Source organism: Gorilla gorilla, chromosome 7 (genome assembly GCF_029281585.2).
Source record: "Gorilla gorilla gorilla isolate KB3781 chromosome 7, NHGRI_mGorGor1-v2.1_pri, whole genome shotgun sequence".
NCBI lineage: Eukaryota > Metazoa > Chordata > Mammalia > Primates > Hominidae > Gorilla > Gorilla gorilla.
Window position 1 is genome coordinate 58,403,460 of NC_073231.2, and position 17,559 is coordinate 58,421,018.

The 17,559-nt window shown below is 36.3% G+C and overlaps 1 long non-coding RNA gene across 1 annotated transcript in view; it reads right to left on the reverse strand.

The window, feature by feature from the left end:
• LOC134756402 (uncharacterized) overlaps nt 1-17,559 on the reverse strand; it is a 73,519-nt gene that overhangs the window by 16,994 nt on the left and 38,966 nt on the right. The window contains exon 5 of the long non-coding RNA XR_008667785.2: nt 6,994-7,082. This is a non-coding gene — a long non-coding RNA (uncharacterized lncRNA). The remainder of the gene's footprint in view (nt 1-6,993; nt 7,083-17,559) is intronic.

The window sequence follows — 17,559 nt, forward strand, 5'->3', positions numbered from 1 at the left end:
AGCCCACTGTCTGGCACTCCCTAGTGAGATGAACCCGGTACCTCAGTTGGAAATGCAGAAATCACCCGTCTTCTGCATTGCTCACACTGGGAGCTGTAGACTGGAGCTGTTCCTATTCGGCTATCGTGGCTCCTCCCCTAAAACTTTTTTTCTTCAAGTGATACTATCAAAAACTTGAAAACATAACCGACAATATAGGAGAAAATATTTGTAAATCATATATCTGATGGGGGACTTGTATCTCGGATATATAAAGAATTCTTATGAATGCAAATGCAAATCAAGACATCAATGAAACACCAATTCAGAAGCACTAGGATGATGACAATCAAAAAGATGTGATATTTCTGGTTCTAGATCCTTGGGGAATCGCCACACTGTCTTCCACTATGGTTGAACTAATTTACACTCCCACCAACAGTGTAAAAGCATTCCGATTTTTCCACATCCTTGCCAGCATCTGTTGTTTCCTGACTTTTTACTGATTGCCATTCTAACTGGTGTGAGATGGCATCTCATCATGGTTTTGATTTGCATTTCTCTAATAACCAGTGATGATGAGCTTTTTTCATATGTTTGTTGGCTTCATAAATATCTTCTTTTGAGAAGTGTCTGTTCATATCCTTCACCCATTTTTTGATGGGGTTGTTTGTTTGTTTCTTGTAAATTTGTTTATGTTCCTCGTAGATTCTGAATATTAGACCTTGTCAGATAGATAGATTGCAAACATTTTCTCTCATTCTGTAGGTTGCCTGTTCACTCTGATGATAGTTTCTTTTGCTATGCAGAAGCTCTTTAGTTTAATTAGAACCCATTTGTCAATTTTGGCTTTTGTTGCCCTTGCTTTTGGTGTTTCAGTCATGAAGTCTTTGCCCATGCCTATGTCCTGAATGGTATTGCGTAGGTTTTCTTCCAGGGTTTTTACTGTTTTAGGTCTTACATTTAAGTCTTTAATTCATCTTGAGAATTTTTGTGTAAGGTGTAAGGAAGGGGTCCAGTTTCTGTTTCCTGCATATGGCTAGCCAGTTTTCCCAACACCATTTATTAAATAGGGAATCCTTTCCTCATTGCTTGTTTTTGTCAGGTTTGTCAAAGATCAGATGGTTGTACATGTATGGTATTATTTATGAGGCACTGTTCTGTTCCACTCATCTATATATCTGTTTTGGTATCAATACCATGCTCTTTTGATTACTGTAGCCTTGTAGTATAGTTTGAAGTCACATGGAATGATGCCTCCAGCTTTGTTCTTTTTGCTTAGGGTTATCTTGGCTATGTGAGCTCTTTTTGATTCCATATGAAATTTAAAGTAGTTTCTTCTAGTTCTGTGAAGAAAGTCAATGGTAGCTTGATGGGAATGCCATTGAATCTATAAATTACTTTGTCCATTTTCATGATATTGATTCTTCCTATCCATGAACGTGGATTGTTTTTCCATTTGTATCCTCTCTTATTTCATTGAGCAGTGGTTTGTAGTTCTCCTTGAAGAGGTCCTTCACATCCCTTGTAAGTTGTATTTTTAGGTATTTTATTCTTGGTAGCAATTGTGAATGGGAGTTCATTCATGGTTTGGCTGTCTGTTTGTCTATTATTGGTGTATAAAAATGCTTGTGATTTTTGCACTTTGATTTTGTATCCTGAGACTTTGCTGAAATTTCTTACCAGCTTAAGAAGATTTTGGGCTGAGACAATGGAGTTTTCTAAATATCCAATCATGTCATCTGCAAACAGAGACAATTTGACTTCCTCTCTTCCTATTTGAATACCCTTTATTTCTTCCTCTTCCCTGATTGCCCTAACTAGAACTTCCAATACTATGTTGAATAGGAGTGGTGAGAGAGGGCATCCTTGTCTTGTGCCGGTTTTCAAAGGGAATGCTTCCAGCTTTTGCCCATTTAGTATGATATTGGCTGTGGGTTTTTCATAAATAGCTCTTAATGTTTTGAGATGCATTCCATCAATACCTAGTTCATTGAGAGTTTTTTAGCATGAAAGGGTGTTGAATTTTATCGAAGGCTTTTCTGTGTCTGTTGAGATAATCATGTGGTGTTTGTCATTGGTTCTGTTTATGTGATGGATTATGTTTATTGATATGTGTCTGTTGAACCAGCTTTGCATCCCAGGTATGAAGCCAACTTGATCGTGGTCGATAAGGATTTTGATGTGCTGCTGGATTTGGTTTGCCAGTATTTTATTGAGGATTTTCACATTGATGTTCATCAGGGATATTGGCCTGAAATTTTCTTTTTTGTTGTGTTTCTGCCAGGTTTTGGTATCAGGATGATGCCATCCTCATAAAATGAGTTAGGAAGGATTTCCTGTTTTTCTATTGTTTGGAATAGTTTCAGAAGAAATGGTACCAGCTCCTCTTTGTACCTCTGGTAGGATTCGTCTATGAATCTGTCTGGTCCCGGAATCCCATAACTGGGTATATACCCGAAGGATTATAAATCATTCTACTATAAAGACACATGCACATGTATGTTTATTCCAGCACTATTCACAATAGCAAAGACTTGGAACCAACCTGAATGTCCATCAATGATAGACTGGATAAAGAAAATGTGGCACATATACACCATGGAATAGTATGCAGCCATGAAAAAGGATGAGTGCATGTCCTTTGCAGGGATATGGATGAAGCTGGAAACCATCATTCTCAGCAAACTAACACAGGAAAACACCACATGTTCTCACTCATAAGTGGGAGTTGAACAATGAGAACACATGGACACAGGGAGAGGAATATCACACACCAGGGCCTGTCAGGGAGTGGAGGGCTAGAGGAAGGATAGCATTAGAAGAAATACCTAATGTGGATGACAGGTTGATGGGTGCAGCAAACCACCATGACATGTGTATACCTATGTAACAAACCTGCACGTTCTGCACAAAAAAAGACAGATGATTACAAATGTTGAGTATGTGGAATATCGGAAGTGTTTTACTTTGTGGGCCTGAATGTAAAATGATGTACACACTTAGAAAAATACTCTGGTAATTTCTCAAACAGTAAACATAGAATTACCCTATGACCAAGCATTCCTACTTTTATGTGTATATTCAAGAGAAAATAATATATGTCTACGCAAACACTTGTACACAGCTGTTCATAACCACATTATTCATAATAGCCAAATGGTGGAAACAACCCAAATGTTCACCAACTGATTAATTGATCAATAAAAGGTGGCATATCTATACAATGGGGGTAATTTGCTACAACATGGATGAACCCTGGAAACATCATGCCAAGTGAAATAAGCCACTAATGAAAGACCACATATTATATGATTTACTATATGACATATTTAGAATAGGCAAATCAATAGAGACAGAAAATAGATGAATGATTACTTCTGTCTGGAGAGGTTGGGAGAATAGAAATAGTAGCTAAACAGTGCTGGCTTGCTTTTTGAGGTGGTAAAAATGTTGCCAAATAGACTGTGGTGATAGTTGCACAACCCAGTGAGTATACTAAAAACCACTAAACTGTACACTTTAGGTGAATTTTATAGCACATGAAGTTTATCTTACTAAAGCTGGCATAGGAATAATAATGATTTTCCTAATGACTGAAAATACTGAGCAAACTTTTTATTCACTTATTTGCCATTCCTGCATCCTTTTTGGTGAAGTGTCTGTCCAAACCTTTAACCTATTTTTTTAATTGTGTGTTTTGTCTTCTGTTATTGATTTGCAAGAATTTCGTGTTCTTTGTTTATTGTAGATACAAGTTTATTATCACCTATACTCTTTTGCAAATATTTTCTCCCATTTGTGGCTTTTATTTCCTTTTATTAATAGTGCCTTTAATGAGAAAAAGCTTTAAATTATGAAATACAATTTATCATGTAAGACTTCTTGGCCTCTATAATTGCATGGGCCAATTCTCATAATTAAACTTCTCTTGTATATCTATATATATTCTATTGGTTCTGTTTCTCTTAAAAATCATAAGATATGTATAAACATATGCATATATGTGCATACATACATTTCATCCTATTTTTGTGTGCACATACATATCCACAGACATATAGGCTTAAAGACTTTAAGATTACAAACTTATAGATTTTTAAAAATCTTTAAGCCTATACATATGTGTTTATATATGTATGTACATATGTTTATACGTGTATTGGTACACAAATACTATATTTGTATAAATGTATGTACAAACAGTTTCTATCCTTGATACACACATACATATGTACATGTATATATGCAGAGAAGACAGAAAATATTAAAACAAATAAAACAAAATACAAACAATTGTTGAATTTCCTAAATTGATTATTTTTAATTGACAAAAATTGTATGTATTTATTGTGTACAGCATATTTTGAAATATGTATAAATCATAGAATGGCTAAATCAAGCAAATTAACATGCGTATTACTTCACATAGTTACCATTTTTTGAGGGGACAATACTTAAAATCTACTCTCTTAGAGATTTTCAAGAATACAATATGTTGTTATTAGCTATAGTCACCGTGTTGTACAATAATCTCTTGACCTTATTCCTCCCATCTAACTGGAATTTCATACCCTTTGACCAACGTCTCCCCAACTTCCCCACTCCCAACCCCTGATCACCATCTTTGTACTCTCTGCTTCTATGAGATCAACTTTGTTAGATTCTACATTTAAGTGAGATCTTTGTATGCCTGGCTTATTTCATTAACATGATGTCCTCCAGGTTCATCCATCTTGTCTCAAATGACAAGCCTTTTTTTAAAGGCTGATTAGTATTCCTCTGTGTATATATAACACATTTTCTTTATCCTTTCATCCACTGATGAACATTGAGGTTGATTCCATATTCTGGTTACTGTGAAGAGTGCTGCAATGAACATGGGAGAGCAGATATCTCTCCAACATACTAATTTCATTTCCTTTACAGATGCACTCATTAATGGGATTTCTGGATCATATGATAGTTCTATTTTTCGTATTTTGAGGAACCGCCATACTGTTTTCCATAATGACTGTGCTAGTTTTTACCTTCCCACCAAGAGTGTGCAAGAGTTCCCTTTTCTCTACAATTGCTGAATTTGATTTAAAAATATGAGATTTCTTTGTGCTATATTCCAGTTTTCTATACATTTAAAATCATATCAAAGTTTTTAAAGTCTGATGTAGATCCTAGACTTATATAGGAAGCAAAAGTCAATTATCTTGAGAATGGAGAAGACAAATTCACACACTGAAATCTATTCAGTAAGAAATAATGAACTATATAATATGCATTTGTCTTAGTCCACTCAGGCTGCTATAACAAAATACCTGACACCAGGTAATTTATAAAGAACAGAAATGTATCTCTCACTGTTCTGGAGGCTGGGCATCCAAGGACAAGGCACTGGCAGCTTTAGTTTTCTGGCACGGGCTGCTCTCTGCTTCACAGTTGGAGGAAAGAACACCGTGTACTCACGTGATGAAAGGCAAAAGGATAAGAGCACCAAAGAAATACTGTGTGAAGCCTTTTTTATAAGGACCCTTATAGTCCTTATAAGGAATTAACCTCATGACCGAATTACCTCCTAAAGGCCCCATCTCTTAATACTATCACAACAACCATTGTTTCAACACTTGCATTTTGGAGGGGACCCATTCAAGCCATAGCAATGTTGCAACAGTATAAACCCCCAAAATATTATGTTGTATGAAACAAACAGATATAAAATTCATACTGTGTGATTCCATTTATGTATAACTCAAGAACAGGTAAAATGAATTAACTTATGAAGATGAAAATTAGAAGTTTTTGCCTAAAGGGAATAGGGACTTAATGGGAAGACAGCATGAAGGAACATTCTGAGGTGATGAAAATATTCCATCCTCACAGGAATAGTGGTTACCCTGGTGTGTGAATTCATCAAAACATCAAATTGTATGCTAAAAATCTGTACATTTCAGTACACATGAATTTAATCTACTTTTTAAAAGTCACTATACAATGTTCACAATTAAAAGCAGAAAGAGAGGACCGGGTGCGGTGGCTCATGCCTGTAATCCCAGCACTTTGGGAGGATGAAGTGGGTGGCTCACGAGGTCAGGAGATCGAGACCATCCTGGCTGACACAGTGAAACCCCGTCTTCACTAAAAATACAAAAAAAATTAGCCAGGCATGGTGGCACGTGCCTGTAATCCCAGTTACTCGGGAGGCTGAGGCAGGAGAATAGCTTGAACCCAGGAGGAGGAGGTTGCAGTGAGCTGAGGTTGCACCATTGCACTCCAGCCTGGTGACAGAGAGAGACTCTGTCTAAAAAGAAGAAGAAGAAAAAAAAAGCAGAAAGAGAAAATTAAACATTAAACAGTTTTAGCCATGCTTTTGAGTTATTCGTGAAACTTCACCTATATAACCTCAGGTAATGTTTCCCTAACCTGTGTTTAATTCTGATTATTGGCTTATTCTCAGCTCTATTCCGTGAGTTACCACTTTAAATACATTATTTTTAGTAGCACTAGCTACTTATATTAATAGCACAAGCTACTACTATATTCATAGGCAGACTAACTTTAAAAATTGCCTTTTAACTTTTCTAGCAGTCAGGAACTGATATTCTTAATCTCAATGCTTACTAGCTTTGGGATTTGGAAACAGCCTAACATGCTTGGACCACAGCTCTCCTGAGATTTAAGTAGGTCAGCTCTAGCATTATTTACAGTTTCCAATACTAATACTTAATTTCAACCTCAAAGTATCATGTGGAAAGTGTTCCTCTTAGAGTCTCAGTCATAATACTTCACATAGACCTTCATTCCTGAATAGATCATATACACACTAGGATTTTTGCATGAAAAAAATAAGTTGAGTTCAACATTTCTTCCCTTAAAGAGGTTCCAATACCCTTGTAGTTAAGGCTGCTGCAGTGTTAACACATTACAGACAGAAAAAGTAAAACATCGCTAGCATTACAAAATGTCTAGGAAGAGACAAAGAGGTAAGCTGACTTGCTGAAGTTCTCTAGATGATTCACTTACAGAACTGAGAGCAGAAATTTTGTATCTTCTGTTTGATTCCTTTAGTGGTGTGGTGTCCTCTCAGAAGGGTCAGATTCAATGTTCAGATTCTTAGAAAGGTGTCATCATGAAAAACAAAACAAAACAAAAATATTCACATCAACAAGGAGCCACCTGTCACTCCACATTTTATTTTCTCTGCAGATTAGAATCTATGCGAACACACCTATGATTCATGCATGTCACCCTAGAGGGAGCCATCTAGCATGTGCCTGGTGTCATGAAAAGACACTCTCAAGGAGATGTCCAAGGAGACAAACAGAAATCTTCTACACTTGGTGATGGAAGTGAATGTCTTCATGGAAGGCATGAAAAACTCCACATTGCTGTGGGTATCTCTGACTGATAAGCTTCCACCTTCCTGCGTGGGATTCTGATAATGGGCCTATTTTCAGGTCTAACACACGATCTGTAACTTAAAAAAAAAAACTTTTCAAGATTATTCTGAATTTAATGTTTTCATTTCCAGGCAGCTGTTTCCAAAATTACTGTCTGAGCTTTCAATTAGTCAGAAACTTGATATGAATTTAGCCTTTGAATCTCAAGACACAAGCCACAGACCTGTTCTTTTACGTCATAATTAGCATAGCTCTCTGCAGATAGGCCTAATTCTGGAAACCTTCCCAGACTAGCTATATATCCTAAGGAATTCAAAAATTCCTTTTTCACTATTCTTTTATTCACACTGCATCTCCTGGTGTATCATTTTCAAATCTGGAACAAAAGATAAAGGAGAAACCTTGAAGACATTATGCTGAGTGAAATAAGACAGACCAAAGAGAACAAATAATATATGATTCTGTTTAGATGAGGTACCTAGAATAGTGAAATCCATAGAAACAAAAAGTAGAATAGTGGTTATCAGAAACTAGGAGAGAGGAAATGAGGAGTTATTGTTTAATGGGTTCAGAGTTTCAGTGTGGGATGATGAAAAAGTTCCAAATATAGATTGTGGAGATGGTTGCACAACAATGTGAATGTAATTAATGCCACTGAACTATAAACTTGAATGATTAGAGTAATAAATTTTATGTTACATACATTTTATCACAACAAAAGGGAAGAAATTTAAATTAGCTTATTCATATACATTAGCTGTCCCACTACCTTATATTTGTAAAAAGCTGCTGATGTGTGCTTTTTACACACATCAGCAGCTTTGGGTGCTGCTGATGTTTGGGTAATTTTCATTGCGTGGCATCTTTACACTGCCAAGTTTATATGTAGAAATGTTTTTATCACTTACATAATAAAAAATGTTCATCAGGTAATATAATCAGTAGTGAAAATGTACACACGGGGCTCATACATTGCTAATGTGCTAAGAAGGTAGAAAATGAGCATAGATATGTCTTAAATCTCAAGAATTTGTATTACAAAGTTTCAAGAACACACCTTTCAAATATTCTATATATGACCAACCCATATGAAAACAAAAAATGCGTACATGGAGAAAAAAATGTCATCTAAGATGTAGATCTTCACCCTCCCCATCACTGGTTAGAGCGCTACTGGAAAATGATATATATTTCTAGATTACGGAACTGAAGAGGAGTGGAGATACATTCTAGAAAGATGAGAGGGTCATCACAGAGGTTTAAAAGCGTTTAAAGGTGTTTTTAAAGTTTTGGAAACAACATCCATGAGGACAAAATTGATTCAAATTCTTGTAGAACCAGCCACCTATAATCCCAGCTACTCGGGACACTGAGGTGGGCAGAGAGTTTGAAGCCAAAAGTTCAGGAACAGCCTGGTCAAGATAGCAACATCCTGTCTCTTAAAATACTTAATTAAAAAATACGTAAGTTCATGTGGAAAGAGTACATGACATAAACATGGTTGGAGGAGCCCTTCTCCAATGCAAACAATAGCCAGACGCAGATAAATGGAGTTTGGCTCTAATGAGAGGGATTGTTTAGCTGTAAGAAAGGATTTCTCTCTATTCAGAATAGGAAGTCTCAAGAGCTCTGTCTCTGGAGCTCATCAAAATTAGAGGAAATGTGCTTCTGTCTGGGATGATTTAGTTGCAGCCCTTCCTGAGGGATGGGGGATTGCACCAATCTTCTCTCAGGGTCTCTTCCTGCTCTATGATTCTAGGATAACCCATGGGTAGAGAGGCCACACTACCAGCTGTTTTAAAATATTGTTAGGAAAGCAAATAGTTTGTGTGATTACATGACTAATGTTATAGAATTTGTTGATTTTTTTTGCTTGAAAATGTGCTGATAACCTGAGTAGTATCTTCACTGTAAAAATGGGAAAACTCAGCTAGTAGGGAAATTCTTTTCGTAGAAACAATTGTAATCATATTTAATACACATTAAATTATACGTCTATCTTTGAGGGGTATACAAACACCCCATTTAAATGACCAGCAGACAGCTTCTGAGGCCAGGGACACACTCATGTTAAATTAATTGCAGAGGGGGGTGCCCATGGACCACATTTACGAATAATTATCCTTTGCAAATGATTGCAAATAATCTATAGCATGGCTGAATTATGCACAAAAAGGATCATCTTAAGTTTGTACCTGGGTTGTAGTATCTCATTATTTACTCCATAATTTTCAATTTACATAAGGAGATGCATTAATGGAAAGTACTTAGGGGAGAAGAATTATAGAAAGAGCAATTCTAGAATTGAGCAAATGTCTCTGATTAATATAATTTACATTTTTATTATAGACTACGACTACAGATAATGTTTTGCCTAATTCATTTTATTTATAATATCAAAGAGACTTCAACTCTGATAAATTGTGATTGCTTTAAAATTTAGGAAATATGGAGCAAGAAGACCTTACTGTAGTGGTTTAGGTTAGACGTGGAGTCCCTGGACAAGCCACATGTTAGGAAACAGTGGTATCAATAGCAGTCAAGTCCACAATTGAAACTTATGCCATTCTATTAATGGAGGCAAAGCTAGGCGAAAAAGGGAAGCAATTTGAAAGTTATGTGATGGTTACAAGGAGTTAAGATAGTAGCATTCAAGCTCATCATATGCATATCTGAAATAGTATTTATTAAATTATTGTACATAGTGGGAATGGGGGGCACTGCTAAGGCTTGAGCCAAAACTGGTTCTTTGCTGGTCTTATACAATTCTTCAATATATCTTCGTTCACAGTATCCCTTATTGATTCAACTAAATTCATAAACCAGTGTAATATTGTTCAGTGAGAAGGGAACAACTATATAGCTTCCTCATGGAGAAGAGTTAACAGGCCCACTACTATCCACTGTTACACAGAGGATCTGCATGGGGAAAGGTTTGTTTGTGTAGAGAAAATAAATACAAATTTTCACACCTGTGGAGTGTGCAACATTGGACACCCTGGAGTCCCCAAGACACCACTGAAGGGATGTCGCCACTTCTATAGGTGATAGAAATAAGGCTGACTCCTTATTTTTGTGTTTGACTGCTAATTGCTTTTAAGCCTCACCCCTCTTCTTTCATCTTCTGTACCACATCTTGGAAAGTTGATAAGAAAGCCTGGGCGCCCCCTCCATTAGCACCTGTGAGAGACAAACTTTACAACCCCGTGTCCACCCATGTGCAGGAACTCTCACACCAGCCCTTCCTACCTTCCACAATAAAAACCCTCCTCTCTTAAGCCGCTTTCAGACCCGCTTAGGAAGACTGCCTTGCTTTTTCCCCACAAAACTCTTCGTTAATAAATGTTTTTATACCCTCTTGGTGTTTATGTGGCATCTCCCATTTTCACAGCCAAACCAAGTTTTGGTTGAGAATACATCCTGATTTTGTAGGTTGGCACAACACCGGATAGGCCTAAGGACATTAGGACTCTACATGTTAGAAGAGGGGAACGGGTTGTGTACCAATAGCAGGATTGTGCATGTTTAGCTACACCCACAAGGGTGAAGTAGAACACAAACAAGCTACAGACTTTTGAATTGAATGCCAATATCTCTAAACTAAAGGCTGAGACTATATCTAGCTCTATAGACTAGAAGATCAAGTAGAAATCTGGCTTATTTTATTACGCAGGAAATATTACAATAAAAGCAGGGAATTTTTATATGTGACTTTGATTAAAAGTGATGAAACAGTTTTAAGGGACTATTTTAATTTTTGAAATTTATGGATTTTTTGGTCAGTATCCCACCTTTATCTGGCTATATAACATAGCCAGATAAAGACAAGATATTTTTAATTATCAATATTCTAAAAGTTAGCAATATATAAGAATAGATTTGTGTATGCATATATAAAACAAAAAGAATTTGTTAAAAGAATAATTAAATTTATCAGACTACATCCCTCCAAATAAAATTCTAGTTAATTTACTCTCCCCATAGAATAACTTAAGGGCTATTAAGATTGAAAATACATTAAGTATATAACATTTTTGATTATGAAACAGAAATATGCTATATTCTTAATTTGACAATATTTTCAGTATTATCTCCAAGGTTTTCCACTGTGAAGATTCATCCTGCTATTTGGTCTAGTTATAAATTAAGTATTAGATTAATTTAGACATTAATTTGTCAAAAATGAACATTTATGAAGAGAAATTATTAGTGATAATGAATTCTATATTAATAGTCACAAAACAGGACTGAGAAGAAAATATTGCTCACCTTCAATTCATCTTTAACTTTATCCCACTAATATTAATAAATTCTCAAGGCATTCTTTAATTAATACCATTTCCATGCTTTATATGGTTATCCAGTATTTTCAAGTTTGTTTTCCCGTCTTTGCAAAGGTTTTAATCAAAACAATGGTGACATTTCAACTCTTTTATATTTAAACTCTTTATTCTTAAGAGCACTCTGTCCAACTTATTTGAAGCTTAGTTACTCTGCTCACTGCTGAGTACATCTTGACATTTTGAGAATGAATACAAGCCTCAAGAGAATGCGATTTACTCATATCTAACAGCTGCTCTCATTTAGTGATATATATAGTCATATTAAAGATGTATTAATTGCACTTCAGTGTTAAATGTGACTGAAGGGTCTATGAAAAAGAGCTCGCACATTATCATTTATTACTCTGACACCTTATCCTTTGCAGAGGCTCCTCTTGGGAGGTTGGATGGAATGGATCAACTGATAAGGAATAAATAAACTTAGGCATTTTTAAAATCAGCAACAACTTTAGAATCCCTTCTGTGAGCCATCAACTACTCAGATTAGCTTTAATGGGGAGTTGTGTACCAAGAATCCTGACTTAGAACCTCCTAATTAGGGCTGATTACATTTTTTCAAATGCTTACTCAGGGAAGCATGCTTACTTGATAGTGAATTGTAACCTTTCAGAAACTGAAATTACAAAACAGTTTGAGGAATGGGAGAAGGTGGAGGAGGATGAAGCAGACGAAGAGGCAGTTTCATAACTGGAGGAGAAGGTAATATCAGAAGAATCCTGGTAAACCTGTGAAGGCATGCCACGGGGCGAGCATCTCTTTATGTTCTGTTTTGCACATCAGTTTCTTGCTCTTTTTGAGAATATAATAGGCACTGGAACTAGCCTGAGTTATTTACATCAGAAGCTTTTTAACTTACAGTGTTCCCATAGTCTTGTGGCATGTAAGTCATTACAAAAGCATTTGTTCTTATTTATTTGTTCAGCCCATAATTTGTCTACTAATAATGTAATCTGTTAACCATTCAATTTAACCTGAGTGAGTAGCCAATTTCAAGATATTTTAGGTAAATTTATCTTTTGTTAGGTAAGTTATCAACATGTATAGGTCCTTATAGCAATACACATGGAAGATGATCTTCACATGTAACTCAATTCAACATTTGGGTTCCCACACCTGCAGTCACCCCTGGCATGTCAACATCATGTCCTTTGTAAATCCGGAGAAGACATAGAAGCACAGTTGCTTCATAGGTACAATTTTGAATTTGTTCTACTAAAGTTTCAAACTTGCACAACTTAAATCTTTAATATTTAGGAAATACATCTTATGAGCATGTCACAAGTAATAGAACAAGATATGAAGTCAATAATTATGGAGCCATGAATGAGTAGCATTTGTGCTACATACGAATGGAAAGACACTTCAAAGAGCATCTGGTAGGGACCCACAGCCCACCCTACGTAATGACATTTGGTGAAGGAATTCTCTACCTTCAAAGAGTCCAATTGCAAGTGCCAATCATCTGTCTCTTCTTTGTATATAGAAATCTGAACAGTTGTCCTGAAAGAATATGATTCCTTAGAGTCTACTTACATAATCACAATGATGCCTCCTCTATTTGTCAAGACTGTAAACATAGACTTGCCAAGTCACATTGGAAAGTTGGGCATATTACTTCACTTTCATGACCTTGGCACTTTTGAAGCTTAAAGCTGTTTATTTGTGGAATTTGTTTCAACAGGAGTTTTACTGATGCTTTATCTAATTATTTTTAGTTTATTCATATTGGGCAGGGATATCAGAGAAATGATGTTAAGTATGTTTGTTATGGTATTCTATCAGGTGGTACACGTTTTTTTTTATGTGCACCTTTACTGATGGTGTGAGATCTGCCAGGGTCCACTGTAAAGTAGCTTCCTTTCTCTATAATCAATAAGCATTTTGTAGTAGGTTAGTTTCATGTGTCAATGAGGCTAGGCTATAGTACCCAGGTATTTAATCAAATACTAATCTAGGTGTTGCTGTGAAGGAATTTCGTAGATGTGGTTAACATCTAAAATCAGTTGACTTTAAGGAGATTACCTCACTAGTGTGGGTGGGACTCATTCAATCAGGAGAAAGCCTTTTAGAGCAAAACTGAGGAAGAAGAAATTCAGCCTCAGGACTTATCGACTCCTCCCTGAATTTCCATCCCACTGACCTTCCCTGTGTGTTCTGTACTTCCCAGCCCACACAATCTAATGATCCAGTTCCTTGAAATAAATCTCTTAATATATGTGTATAATATATTAGTAACAATTAATTATATATCTATTCCTTTAGTTCTGTTTCTTTGGAGTACCCTGATCTGACTGGTAGAGATTTGGATACTGGAAGTGATTTACAAGGAACAGAATCTTTGAGATGAGTTTTCTAAATTGGTTCTGTGAAGGTACTTTGAGGTTATGAAATGTTCTGTTCCTCATCAAACTGTGAATTGATCCATTCCTTCATTTCTATCAATATGAATTCATGGTTTTCTAATTTACTGAATGGCTTATAGTATATTTTTGTAACAGATTTATTGAGATATAATTCATATAGTGTACAATTCACCCACTTAAAGTATACAATTCAATGGTTTTTAGTGTATTCATAGAATTGTGCAGCCATCTGAATATTTTCCTGGTCATAAAACAAAGTCCTGTACCACTTTAGCTTGCACTGTACCACATTCCCTCTTCTCATCGAGGCTTGGCAAACACTGATTGACTTTGTCTTTAGAGATTTGCCTTTTCCAGACGTTTTATATACATGAAGTCATATAATATGAAGTCTTTGTGACTGGCTTCTTTCACTTAGCATTATGTTTTCAAGGTTCATCTGTATTGTAGCACGTATCACTGTGTTGCCAAATGCCAGGGGTTTGGCCTATGTCCAGCTGCTCGCCTCACAGAAAGCCAATCACTGAGACAATGAGTATTGGCAAGGAAGAAAGGCTTTAATGCGGGTGATGTCAGCTGGGAGACTGGAGACCAGTCTCAAACACATCTCCAAAACTGACTTAAGTTAGTGGTTTATATAGCAAAGAATTAGGAAGAGGTAAGAAGAGGAGTTGGTCAGTAGGCAGCAGGTGCATTTCATTGTCCGGGTGTTGTGACCCGGGAAGGCTCAATTCCTTGCTACTGTCTGGGAGCCCTGATGGTCGGTTTCTTGAGAAAGGAACTTACATAAAACAAATGTGTATTTCTCAAGTCTCAGTTCTATGGGAAAATTGGGCCAATTTCAACTTTATCACTCTTATTTATGTTCAAATGATATTTCATTGTATAGAAAATCACATTTTGTTTATCTTTTAATTACTTGATGGAAATTCAGGTTGTTTCACCTTTTGGCTACTATGAATAATGCTGCTAAAAACATTTGCATCTAAGCTTTTGTGTGGGCATATGCTTCCAATTCTCTTGGGTATATGCCTATGAGTGGTATTGGTGTGTAAAATGGTAACTGTACGTCTAACTTTCTGAGGACCTGCCAGACTGCTTTTCAAAGTGGCTCCATCATTTTATATTCCACAAGCAATGTCTGAGAATTACAATTTCTCCACATTCTCACCAACATTTTCTATTTCGGGCCTTTTTATTATAGTCATTATTATACTCATCTTATAATTATAATGGAAATTAAAATACGGTATCTTGTGGTTTTTATTTGCATTTTCCTAATGACTAAAAGCATTGAGCATCTTTCACGCATCATTTATATCTTATTGGCCATTTGTATATTTTCCTTGAAGACTATCTATATAGATCATTAGCTCAATTTTTAATAGTTACTTGTCTTTATTACTGATTTCTAAGAGTTTTTATATATTCTACTTACAAGTCCCTCATAAGATGCTTGATTTGAAAAGATCTTCTCCCATTCTGTGAGTTGTCTTTCTTTTTTCTGATAGCACCCATTTAAACACAAAAGTGTTTCATATTTTTAAGCCCCAATTTATATACTTTTTCTTTTGTTGTTTGTGCTTACTGTGTCAAAGCTAAAAACTCAATGCCAAATTTATGGTCCCAAAGATTTACTCCTATGTTTCCTTCTAAGAATTGTATAGTTTTAGTTCTTACATGAGGCCTTCAAGTTTGAGCCAATTTTTGTATTTTGCATAAAATAAGGTTCAGCTTCACATTTTTTGCGTGTGGATATCCAGATGCCCCAGCATCACTTATTGAAACATCTATTCTCCCTTTGTTGAATTGAATGGTGATGTCATAGAAAATGGTGGAGTTGGAAACTAGAAGAATCAGGGCGTTAACTGAACCAACCATTAAGCTGGAAAATCTTACAGAATCAACTTTTCTCGAACTCTTAAATCTAAACAAAAACTTACAGGTGAGTTTTTAATAAAGACAAAAAAAAAAAAAAGAAAAAGACTGCTGAGTGTCACTGTGGCATTTCTGCTTACTTGTCTACCATCCCTCATTCTCCAGTTCTGGAGTGGCTGGATGGACAGCAGCTGACATCACTGGTGAAAGTTGCTAGGGTGAAGGGGAGCAACGTAGATCTTATTTTCCAAAAGTTTTGGTTGTAAATTTTGACCTTTCTGGATATTCCCTGAAGGATTAGCACAGCCTGAATGGGACAAAGGAAAGTTTATCCTCTGGAGCAGCTGGAGCAGCTTTCCAAACATGGCAACATCCACAGTTGCCTGGGGCAAACAATGGCAGATTGGGCAAGTATCAGACAGACTCAACAGGCTGGGAAGGAGGTTGAGGAGGAAAATTCTTGGGGGAATAAGGCATTTGAAGGGTTACTATGTACACCAGGGAGGCCAGAATGCAATGCACATAGGGCCAGATGTATGCTCAGAAAATACCTGAGAAGAGCATCAGCTTGCACCTCTGGCTAGTCTGTGAGTTCCATGCAAGCAGGAGGTGAAGCATAAAGCAGAGGTGTATGTAGCCTGGATTAGGGTTGAAGAAGTGCCACAGGTCAGAAGCAATCTGCAGACAGGGAGACAGATTTCTTTTGGTTGGCTGGCTGATTGGTTGGTTGGTTTTGTTTTCCTCCAGGCACTTAAGAAAATCTCTGTCAGCTGTTGGGTTACCGGCTGACATCTGAGGTCACAGAACAGAGGCTTCAGTGGCTGCGCATGACAAAGAATACAGCTTTTGCAAAAATAGTTTGCAAAAGTCACTAAACAAATAGATGACTTCAGCCCTCAATCAACAACAGCAAATCTGAAGGAAGGGAAAATCTAATTTACGGAGTTACCTCATGGTATTCAACATGTCTAGTTTTCAACAACAACAACAAAAAAATGCAAGGTGTAGAAATAGGAAAATACAGGCCATTCACAGGGGAGAAAAAAAGAAAGAAATGGAGAGAAGCTATTTTTTGACGAAGTCCAAGCACTGGATTTATAGAAAAGACTTTAAGTCAACCATAGTGTAAGGTGATTAGAAAATATCATTGGCAATAAACTTTTAATTATATGCTCAGTGTAAAACATTTGAAACTATTTTCATGAGACTGACAATGCCACCAACTCTACTTTTTATTTTTAATGAGTTCTTTTTCTAATTATTGTCTTATATTCAGCTTTGGAAACAAAGGCTTCAACTCTTCCCTTGCTCCAGAGAAGGGATAAAGGATAGTTCTCTTAAAATTTGTGTTCTGCATTAGTCTAAAGGGCAATTTCATCTATGCTCTGATTACATAATTGAAAAATTATGAATTTGTAAAGAAAAAAATGGCAATGCTACCAGACCAGTGCAACTCTAAGTGCTGGCTTCTGGCCTGTGTGTGCACTAGTCCACAATGAGGTTAAAAAAAAATTGAGAGTAAATGTTTAGAAAATTTTACAACAATTTCACAGAGTAGTTCTATGTCTGTTGGATATAATAATGAAAGACTTGGTGGTATTTCCA